Below are 9,610 nucleotides of genomic sequence, written 5' to 3'. Positions count from 1 at the left end.
AAAAGTAGGCTCTCTGCTGAATAGGGACCCCAATGAGGGACTTGATCCCAGGACCCTGGGATCATGACGTCAACTGAAGGCAGATGCTTAACTGACTGAGCCTCCCAGGTGCCTCCACACTCAGCTTCATTCTATGTCCAGTGTTGCTCCTGGGCCTGGGAACCCATGGGCATATGAGAGAGAAGCCAGGAAAGTACAAGAGGTAGAGGGAAACAGACTCCAGACAGAGCAAGGAGCCAGCTTCTGACAGTTTCCTCCATTTCCTCTCCTGCTAAATGAAAACACTGTGCAAGGGGTTGAGACGGAGCCCTCCTGATTTCACAAGGGTTGTTCTTTGCACACTAGGTGCATAACCAATGTGCACTAAGTATTTTTCAATAGGCTAATTGATTAAGGGACTGTTTCCAAAATTTCTGTTTGGGACTCAAACATTAAGGCCATCTATAAGCTAGGAAACTGCCCTTTCTCAGATGTTGCTTCCTGTTTCTGATTATAATTCCCCATGCCAAGCTTGCTAATTGGCTCATTTGCCTTGCGTCCACTGTATCCTAAGCATTGACCAGTCACGTAAATAGCAGATTAGTTCCAACAGGACTGCAGTGTACAATGGCTACTTTTTAGCTTCCCAGCGTCTGAATCCACATCCTAGTTGTGGGGAGTCCCCCATTGTGGTAGCAGAAATGGAGGGCAGGTGCCCACTTCCCACAAAGGAAGCCAGAATAAAAAGCTAATGTTTCCTCTCCCCTCCCTCTGGAATCAGAATGAAGGCATATAGCTTGCTTGAACTGGTTGGACCCTCCCACAAGGGACTTCAAAGAACAAGTGACAGAGAGACAGATAAATGATGAGCTCCAATTCATAGCCATGGCAGTGGTCATTTAGCAATGGCAGTTATGTGGTGTTCAGTGGTGGGGACTGTGTATGATTTGGTCATGGTAGAGCCCTGGCAGGCTTGTTTCTACCCTCTGTATGCCTCTACCAGCCCTCCCATTCATGTGTTCAATGACCTGATATACTTCCAACAGATAACTTTTTGCATGAGTTAACCAGATTTGATTTCTGTTGCTTGCAATTAGGAACTCTGAGCAATATAGGAAAAGAAGAAAGATAGTCTCTCAAGCCCTTTAAATCACGCTTATTGTGCAGCGAGAGTTGAAACAAAGGCTCCTGCCCTTGAATGACTCCTGTGATGGTTAATTTTATGTGTCAACTTGATTGGGCCATGGGGTGTTCAGATATTTGGTCAAACATTATTGTGTCTGTGAGGGTGTTTTGGGATGAGATTAACTTTTAGATTGGTGGATCGAATGAAGCAGATTGCCCTCCATAATATGAGTGGGCCTCATCCAATCAGTTGAAGATCTGAATAGAACAAAAAGACTGAGCCTCCCATGGGTGAAAGGGAATTCTTCTTGTCTGACAGCTTTTAGACTGGAACATTGGCTTTTTTCTTGTTTTTGGACTCAAATTATACCATCACCTCTCTTGGTTCTTAGGCCTTTAGATTCAGACAGGCATTAAACCATTGGCTCTCCTGGGTCTCCAGCAGCCAATTCACCCTGCAAATATTGGGACTTGCCAGCCTCCATAATCACATGAGCCAATTCCTTATAATAAATCTCTTTCTATCTTTATCTTTATGCTTCCTGTTAGTTCTACTTCTCTGGAGAACCCTGATTAATGCAACTTCCCATTGGGCTAACATGAAGACCTAACAGTACAATCTAGGGGCACCTCCTGGTGGGTAGAGTATAAAATTCCAGATTGAGGTCTCCCCTTGGAGAAGAAATGGGCCATTTGGAATAAAGGTAGGATTGCAGTCCTGACCTTATGGCCAAGTGGTCTCTCTCTCTCTTTTTTTTTTTGAGAAAGAGAGAGCAAGCATCAGCAAGGGGTAGGGAAGGGCAGAGGGAGAGGGAGAGAAAGAATCTTACTTAAGCAGGCTTCACACCCAGCATGGAGCCCGACATGGGGCTCAGTCTCACAACCCTGAGATCATGACCTGAGCCGAAATCAAGAGTTGGACGCTTAATGGACTGAGCCACTCAACCACCCAGGTGCCCTCTGCCCTCTTTTGAGAGATAATATGCAGCAGAAGATCTTTGTGCAGCTCTATTCGTCAGAGTTCAGCCTGTTGGACAAGAAGTATTTTCTCCTTTGGGCTTAAAGCATCATATATATTTCTATCATTTCTTTTTGGAATGGATCTTTGAAAAAAGTGACAAATACATGTTGTAAAAAGAAAAATTCAGAGACTCTCACAAAGAAAACAAAAATTACTTGAATATTTTCATTACGTATATCTTTCTAGACATATTTGTCATTCATTCATTCAACAAGAGCTTACTATGTATCAGAGGATTGACATCCAACAAGATATACATGGGCCTTGGTTCTGCTCCATGGAGCTCATAGTCTGTTGGAGAAGACTGACACTCATCCGTGTGTCATGTGGCAGCCTCTCCCACACACGTGGACAGACAAATACACAAAACTAATTTCTTAGCAGCTTCTAAAATGGATTTCTTCTTTCTAACACTGCAAAATATTCCTTCTCAAATATTTATTAGGTCTCATAATACTGACAGCAGATCAAGATTAGTATTTTCTCTGATCTTCTCCTAGATTTGTTTATGTGTGTGTGTGTGTGTGTGTGTGTTCCAAATCTGTGCAAGATAGTAAGACTCTCAGCAATGCAGTCCCTGAACCTATATTCTGATTCACTCCATTCCCTCTGTAGGTTTTATACTTGTGTTCAGTTTTATTTCCCCTTGTTTGCTCCTTTGTTGCAGTGGTGTTATCTAGCTAATTCGATGTTGAGTAATGTGGTTGGGCCCCTGGGGCACTGTGCTCTGAGAAGAACATACTTTGGGCATGTCCTGAACTTCTTCACCTTTAGCCAGCGCTTACCAACAACTGTTCTGTGTTGCATGGTCTCCAGCTTCAAACTAAAGCCCCACATTGAGAAGCCTCTACTGGACATAAAAATTAGGAGGGAGATCACTGGAACAAAAGCACGTTTAAATAGGACAACAGAGTCCCAATGTAGATATAATCCCAAGTGTAAAAATTTTGAATGCTAGCAGTACCATTCTAGGGCAAGATAGTAAATAATTATTTTTGGTCAAATGATTAAACCTTATGGCAAGCTACATTCTCAAAACAGGAAATTCCTCTATTACTATTTGTGCTCATAAAATGATCTAGAAAGAAACTACACAGTCAGAAAGAAAGCATAAGGGATCAGGAATTGGGAAAGTAGGATTCCAGCACCAGTCTACTTTTCAATAATTTATTTTGTGCCAGTAGCCAATTTACATTTTTGGTAACTCATTTTTTGTGGTCCCACTTCTAGAATGAGAGTACCCACTCTAGATATCACCATGCTACTTTTATCAGAAGAAATGATAATATATAGAAACTTGGAAGTGATATTACTTATGATAGTGCTTGAGAAGTAAAAATTTTAAACCAAACAGTACTATTTGCCAGCAACATTTTCAGACAGTTATCAAGACCTAGCTCTTATCCGGCACATGACGGAGAATTCAAAATTGTTTTCTGCAAGGGTTCTAGTCTGTTTTTGGATCCTCTATGGAAAACAGCCAAGTCCTCAGAGAGGCCACATATTCACTTGAACTTTAGATATAAGAGGTTCATTGTGTCTGTGTATTCCCTTCTCTGGGAGAATATGAAAGTAAGGAATTTGGCCTACTATATAATTTTTTTTTTTTTTTTAAATCAGCATGGACTTGGAGTCAGAGAATCCTGGGCTCAAAATCCAATTCCCACAATCTTATTGGTTATATGATGTTGGGTGGGTTATTATTTAATTTCTGAGTCCCAATCTCTTCATATATAATAGAAAAAAAATACTTTCCTTAGGGACAGTAGAATTGGCTGAAGTCCTATTTATAGATGTGTGGTGGGCTACCTGGCATATCCTGGTGCACAGTGTCTATTGGTTCCCTTTTCCTTCCCTGTACGAAGAATTTTTAGGGGTGCCTTGGTGGCTCAGTCGGTTGTGCATCTGCCTTCGGCTCAGGTCATGATCCTGGGGTCCTGGGATCGAGAGCCCCACATTGGGCTCCCTGCTCAGTAGGGAGTCTGCATCTCCCTCTCCCTCTGCCCCACCCCCTGCTCCTGCTCTCTTGCTGTCTCTCAAAAAATCTTAAACAAAAGGAATTTTTAAACAATGCCCAAGACTCAAGCAAGGATAAGAGAATTATGGGTCAATATGTAGAATTAGGTGCAATATATGAATCTGTATCTTGAAAAAAATGCGATCTCAAGTAAAGGTCTAATCATAGTAACATTAGCTCAAACTGACCAAGAAAGAATAAAAGTTGGATCACAGCCTATATTTCCAGAAATTCCAGAAGTTTACAAAAACAAAGGGGGAAAAGCTAACTTTTGATTCCTGAGACCTAAAAGTTGGGAGCTACATAACCTTTTCAGTTTGTCCACTCCAGGTCTCACTGAGTAACCAGACAAATGCTTCATTTTTCTCAAGTAGCTTCCCAAATGGGGGAATGAGGGATTTATTTTATTTTGCTGGGCAATCATTGCCATGTGCTTGGAGATTCTTGGATGAGAGATGGAATCCATCTGAAATATTGTTGTTGACAAAAGTAAATCAAACATCAAAACCTCCAATGCTCTGCTCATCACTTCCCCTCAGAAAAGCTGTGTAGGGCATTTCTGGTGAAATATATCACAGAACCCAGTGCAAATTTCTTGCAAATTATTTTCATAGGATAAAATATTATTTCACTGTGACTGTCACTCTTACTTTAACATTTTACTTGGAAGACAGCCCTCAAACCTACTGACCAAAAAATATCAATTGCTCTTTTGGGGTAGTTAAAAAATAGAAGCAGAAATAAAGGCAAAAAATGACTCAGGGAGAAAAACCACCGACTGCCCTCCCAAATCGTACTTGAACTGCAAAGATTACCAGGAATGTTTGGGTTTGATGGCATTTGTGGGATGGCAGATAAAACAACGTGGTTCTCTTTTCCAGAAATAGTGACTTCAAACATACAACTCCAGACTCTTCTCAGCAAAAAAAGCATAGAAAACGAAAAAGGAAGTGATAGCTCCTCCCTCTGTACCCACCTCTACCTCCCACCCCACCCCAGCAGAGTGAAGGTCTTGAAAGCCAAGAATCCACACTCACACTCTCTAGAGGCTGCCCCACCTCCCAAAACCCCAGGCATTTCAGGGCCCCGGTATGTTTGGCAGAGCATCCCTCAGAGAAATGTTGGCTCACCAAGTCAGCATCATACTTCCCCAACCATAGAGTCCACCGTGAAGAAGACAGCAGACAAACCCATGCTGGCATTGATCATGATGACCAGGCCAACAAGTAGGAGGACAAGCATGAAAAAGCCGATGGCGAAGCAATGGAGAGAAGTTGTTAGACGAGCCCAGACCTCATACTGAGTCTCATCAATAAAGGTAACATCAACAGAGCCTGCTGATCCCAAATATAATGCATCTTCCCCCCTGGGGAAATAGGGGAGATAATGTCAGCGTAGACCGATACACTAAAATAAAGCTTAGCATGCTTAGGGGCGCCTGGGTGGCTCAGTCATTTAAACGTCCAACTCTGGATTTCAGCTCAGGTCATGACCTTAGGGTCGTGGGATTGAGCCCTGGGTCAGGCTCTGGGTACAGCGAGGAGTCTGTTTCAGATTCTCTCTCCCTCTGCCCCTCCCCATGCTTGCATGTGTGTGTGTTCTTTCTCTCCTCCAAATAAATAAATAAATCTTAAAAAAAAAAAAAAAGCTTAGCATGCTTAACAGACCTGAAATTTCCCATTGCTGGGCAAAGCGAGAGGCCAGGAATTGCAGGAGGAAACAGGAGGAAACTGGCTCTAGGCTCTCTCACAGATTCACCGTTCTTTAGTTAACTGTAACCAGATTGTAACTTTCAAAGTCAGCTTCCTTTGTCCAGAGCTGATTGAGTGATAAGATAGCTAAAGTCACTGAAAAAAGTAAATGTGATCTGGGGCCAGAGTCAGGAAGGCAAGAGTGCCTGAAACTTTCTGGTCCAGTATTGCTAGTGATAAAGCTCCGAGAGTCACGTGACCTGCTTTTCCTTCGTGAATTTCACTCCCTGCAGAGAGGAGGCAACTGACATCCTTCACTTCTCCCTGTCATTCTTCTTTCCCTCAGGGCTAACATTTCAAAGCTACCTTATTAAATTCCAGGCCCCGCGAGGTGTGCTTTATAGGCATTACCTCATTTAATGCATTGTCACAGCCACCTTGTGAGGTAGGTGTTATAATTAATTTCATTTTTAAAACAAGGAAACAAGGCCTGGAGGGAAGAAGGCCCTCACCTAAAGTGGCCCAGGTAAAGGGACAGAACGGGGACTCCATCCCAGATCCGCTTTGTTCCAAGGCCTATGCTTTCAATCTCCACATTGTATGGCCTCCCACACACTGCTTCTTAATTCTGACCTGAAAAGAAATCCGATCCAAAGTAAGTGAAAATAGAACGAAACAGCTGTGACCGTGAATGGGAAGTGTAGTGTCGTTAGCAGGCTTAGGGGAGCAAGGGGAGAGGAAGGAGGTCTGTGAAAGATAATGCCCCAGTGATTTTCCTTCCTGATCTAAGAGCAATCGCTGTTATGATCGTTATAACACTCAGCATCAAAGAGCTGCTAGCAACTGCAGAGTGAACTATGAAAATCAGGGTCAGGACCTCAGATGCCGGGTACCCCCAGGAAGATGCCCTCTTTCTGTCACTAAGAACTATCTCCCTTATCTACCTTCTTCCCCAGTTGGAGGTTAGCCATTTTGGCTGGTACTCAGCTTTGACAGATATCACCCAAACTCTTCACGATTGATGCAGGGTACAGAAGTGACCCAGGCAGGCATCTTGTAGGCAGATGGCCTGAGTTGAATGGATCAACCTTTGAGTCCCAGCAATGCCATTTAACTAGTTGTGTTTCCTGGGGGTGGTGTCTGAATTTCACTGACTTGGTCTCACTACCTATACGTGGCACCAGTAACACCAGCTTTGCTGGGCTGTCGTAAGGATCGCGTAACAGAATGAATGTAATGTATTTAGCACAGTGCCCGGCACATAATGTACTCTGAGGTGGTAGCCATTCTTATTATAGAGAGGTTTTTTCCTTTAGTTACTGTTGGGGTATGTTTTTTCTCTCCCCTGTAGAATTCCCTACTCAAGAATGGATTATTTGCCTTTTTGCGAAAGGGCACAATATCATCTATGGATTAGTTTTTAGGACTGCTGTAACAAAATACTGTAAACTAAGTGGTCCAAACAGCAGAAATTCATTTTCCCACAGTCCTGAAGGCTAGAAGTTCAAGATTAAAAATATTGGTGGGGTAGTTTCTTCCGAGACCTCTTCCCTTGACTGTGCCTCCACGTTATCTTCCCTCTGTACCAAGTCTTGAGTCCAAATTTCCTCTTAAAAAGACATGAGTTATGTTAGATTAGGGCCCATCCTAATGACCTCATTTTAACGCAATTACCTCTTTGGAGACCCGGTCTCCAAATATAATCACATTCTGGGGTTTAGGACTTTAACATATGAATTTATGTTAATTTAGAACATAGATTAATTGGGGGAGGGATGGCACAATTCAGCCCACAAAAACCAATAAAGTATTTTTGCCAAAAATCACACATCAGGTCAAGGAAATACAGGACACAGAGAAGCATGTTTAAAGTATCACAGGGAAGCTATTAGCAAAATCTAGGGACTAAAATCTGTATAGGGCACATAACCTGGTTTCTTCAACAAATAATTGTAATAGCAAGGAAAAAGAAAGGGAGGTGGACCCTAAAAGCTAAAAGAAACTTTATGCTCATCATCACTCATTATCAGGGAAATACAAATCAAAACCACAATGAGATACCACCTCAACCCATCAGAATGGCTACAATTAACAATACGGGAAACAATGGATGTTGGTGAGGATGCGGAGAAAGGGGAACCCTCCTACACTGTTGGTGGGAATGCAAGCTGGTGCAGCCACTCTGGACAACAGTATGGAGGTTCCTCAAAAAGTTAAAAATAGAACTACCCTATGACCCAGCAATTGCACTACTAGGTATTTACCCAAAGGATACAAAAATACTGATCCAAAGGGGTACATGCACCCTGATGTTTATGCAGCATTATCAACAATACCAAATTATGGAAAAAGCCCAAATGTCCAATGACTGATGAATGGATAAAGAAGATGTGACACACACACACACACACACACACACATACACACACAGAGGAATATTACTCAACCATCAAAAAGAATGAAATCTTGCCATTTTCAATGACATGGACGGAGCTAGAGAGTATTATACTAAGTGAAATAAGTCAGTCAGAGAAAGACAAACATCATATAATTTCACTCATCTGTGGAATTTAAGAAACAAATGAACAAAGGAAAACAAAAAAAGAGAGAGACAAACCAGGAAACAGACTCTTAACTATAGAAAGAAACTGAGGGTTGATGGAGGGGAGGCGGGTGGGGGATGGGCCAGATGGGTTATGGGTATTAAAGAGGGCGCTTGTTATGATGAGCACTGGGTGTTGTATGTAAGTGATGAATCACTGAATTCTACTTCTGAAACCAATATTACACTATATTTTAACTAACAAGAATTTAAATAAAATCTTAAAAAAAAACACTTTACAGACCTATCACTAAATGCAAGTTATGGACTGTTTGGATCTTAATTGGAACACACCAACTTCAAAAAAAAAAAAAGGCAAAACATTATGAGACAATCAAAGAGATTTAAACATTGTCTAGATCATTAATGATATTAAGGCATTATTGTCAATTTTTTAGGTGTATTAGTAGTGTTCTGTTTTTTTCTTTTATAAGATCCTTATCTCTTAGAGAAATCTGCTGAAATATTTACAAACACAGTGATGAGAGTTCTGGGACTTCAGTGTCCCAGGTGGAGGAAGGTAAATAGTCATGATTATAGTTGAAATAAGGTTGGCCATGAGTAGATAACTGTTGAAGCTGGATGATGGGCCCATTATAATAATAATAATAGTCTCACTAATCTGTGGATGCTTGAAACATCCTATTATAAAAAGGTTAACATATATAGAAAACATTTTTTATACCATTAAATATTTTTCTACAACATGAAGTTTTCAATGTAGCATTCCAGTGTATAAATGTATCATAATTCATTGACATAATTTCCATTGGCAAACTATTAAGTGGTTTCTCTTTTTTGGCCATTAAAGAAATGCAAATTACCCTACACAATTCCTTCCTTCCTTCCTCCCTCTCTCCCTTCCTTCCTCCCTCTCTCCTTTCCTTCTTCCCTCTTTTTCTTTCTTTCTTTCTTTCTTTCTTTCCTTTCTTTCTTTCTTTCTTTCTTTCTTTCTTTCTTTCTTTCTTTCTTTCTTTCTTTCTTTCTTTCTTTCTTTCTTTCTTCTTTCTTTCTTTCTTTCTTTCTTTCTTTCTTTCTTTCTTTCTTTCTTTCTTTCTTTCTTTCTTTCTTCTTTCTTTCCTCTCTTTCTTTCTTTTGTTGTTTTACACACAATTCTGTTTCTTTAGAATAAATTCCTATAAATGAAATTGGTAGGTCCAAAGCTAGGCTTGTAT

The sequence above is a fragment of the Zalophus californianus genome, chromosome 3, assembly GCF_009762305.2.
Source record: "Zalophus californianus isolate mZalCal1 chromosome 3, mZalCal1.pri.v2, whole genome shotgun sequence".
NCBI lineage: Eukaryota > Metazoa > Chordata > Mammalia > Carnivora > Otariidae > Zalophus > Zalophus californianus.
This window is presented reverse-complemented; position numbering follows the sequence as displayed.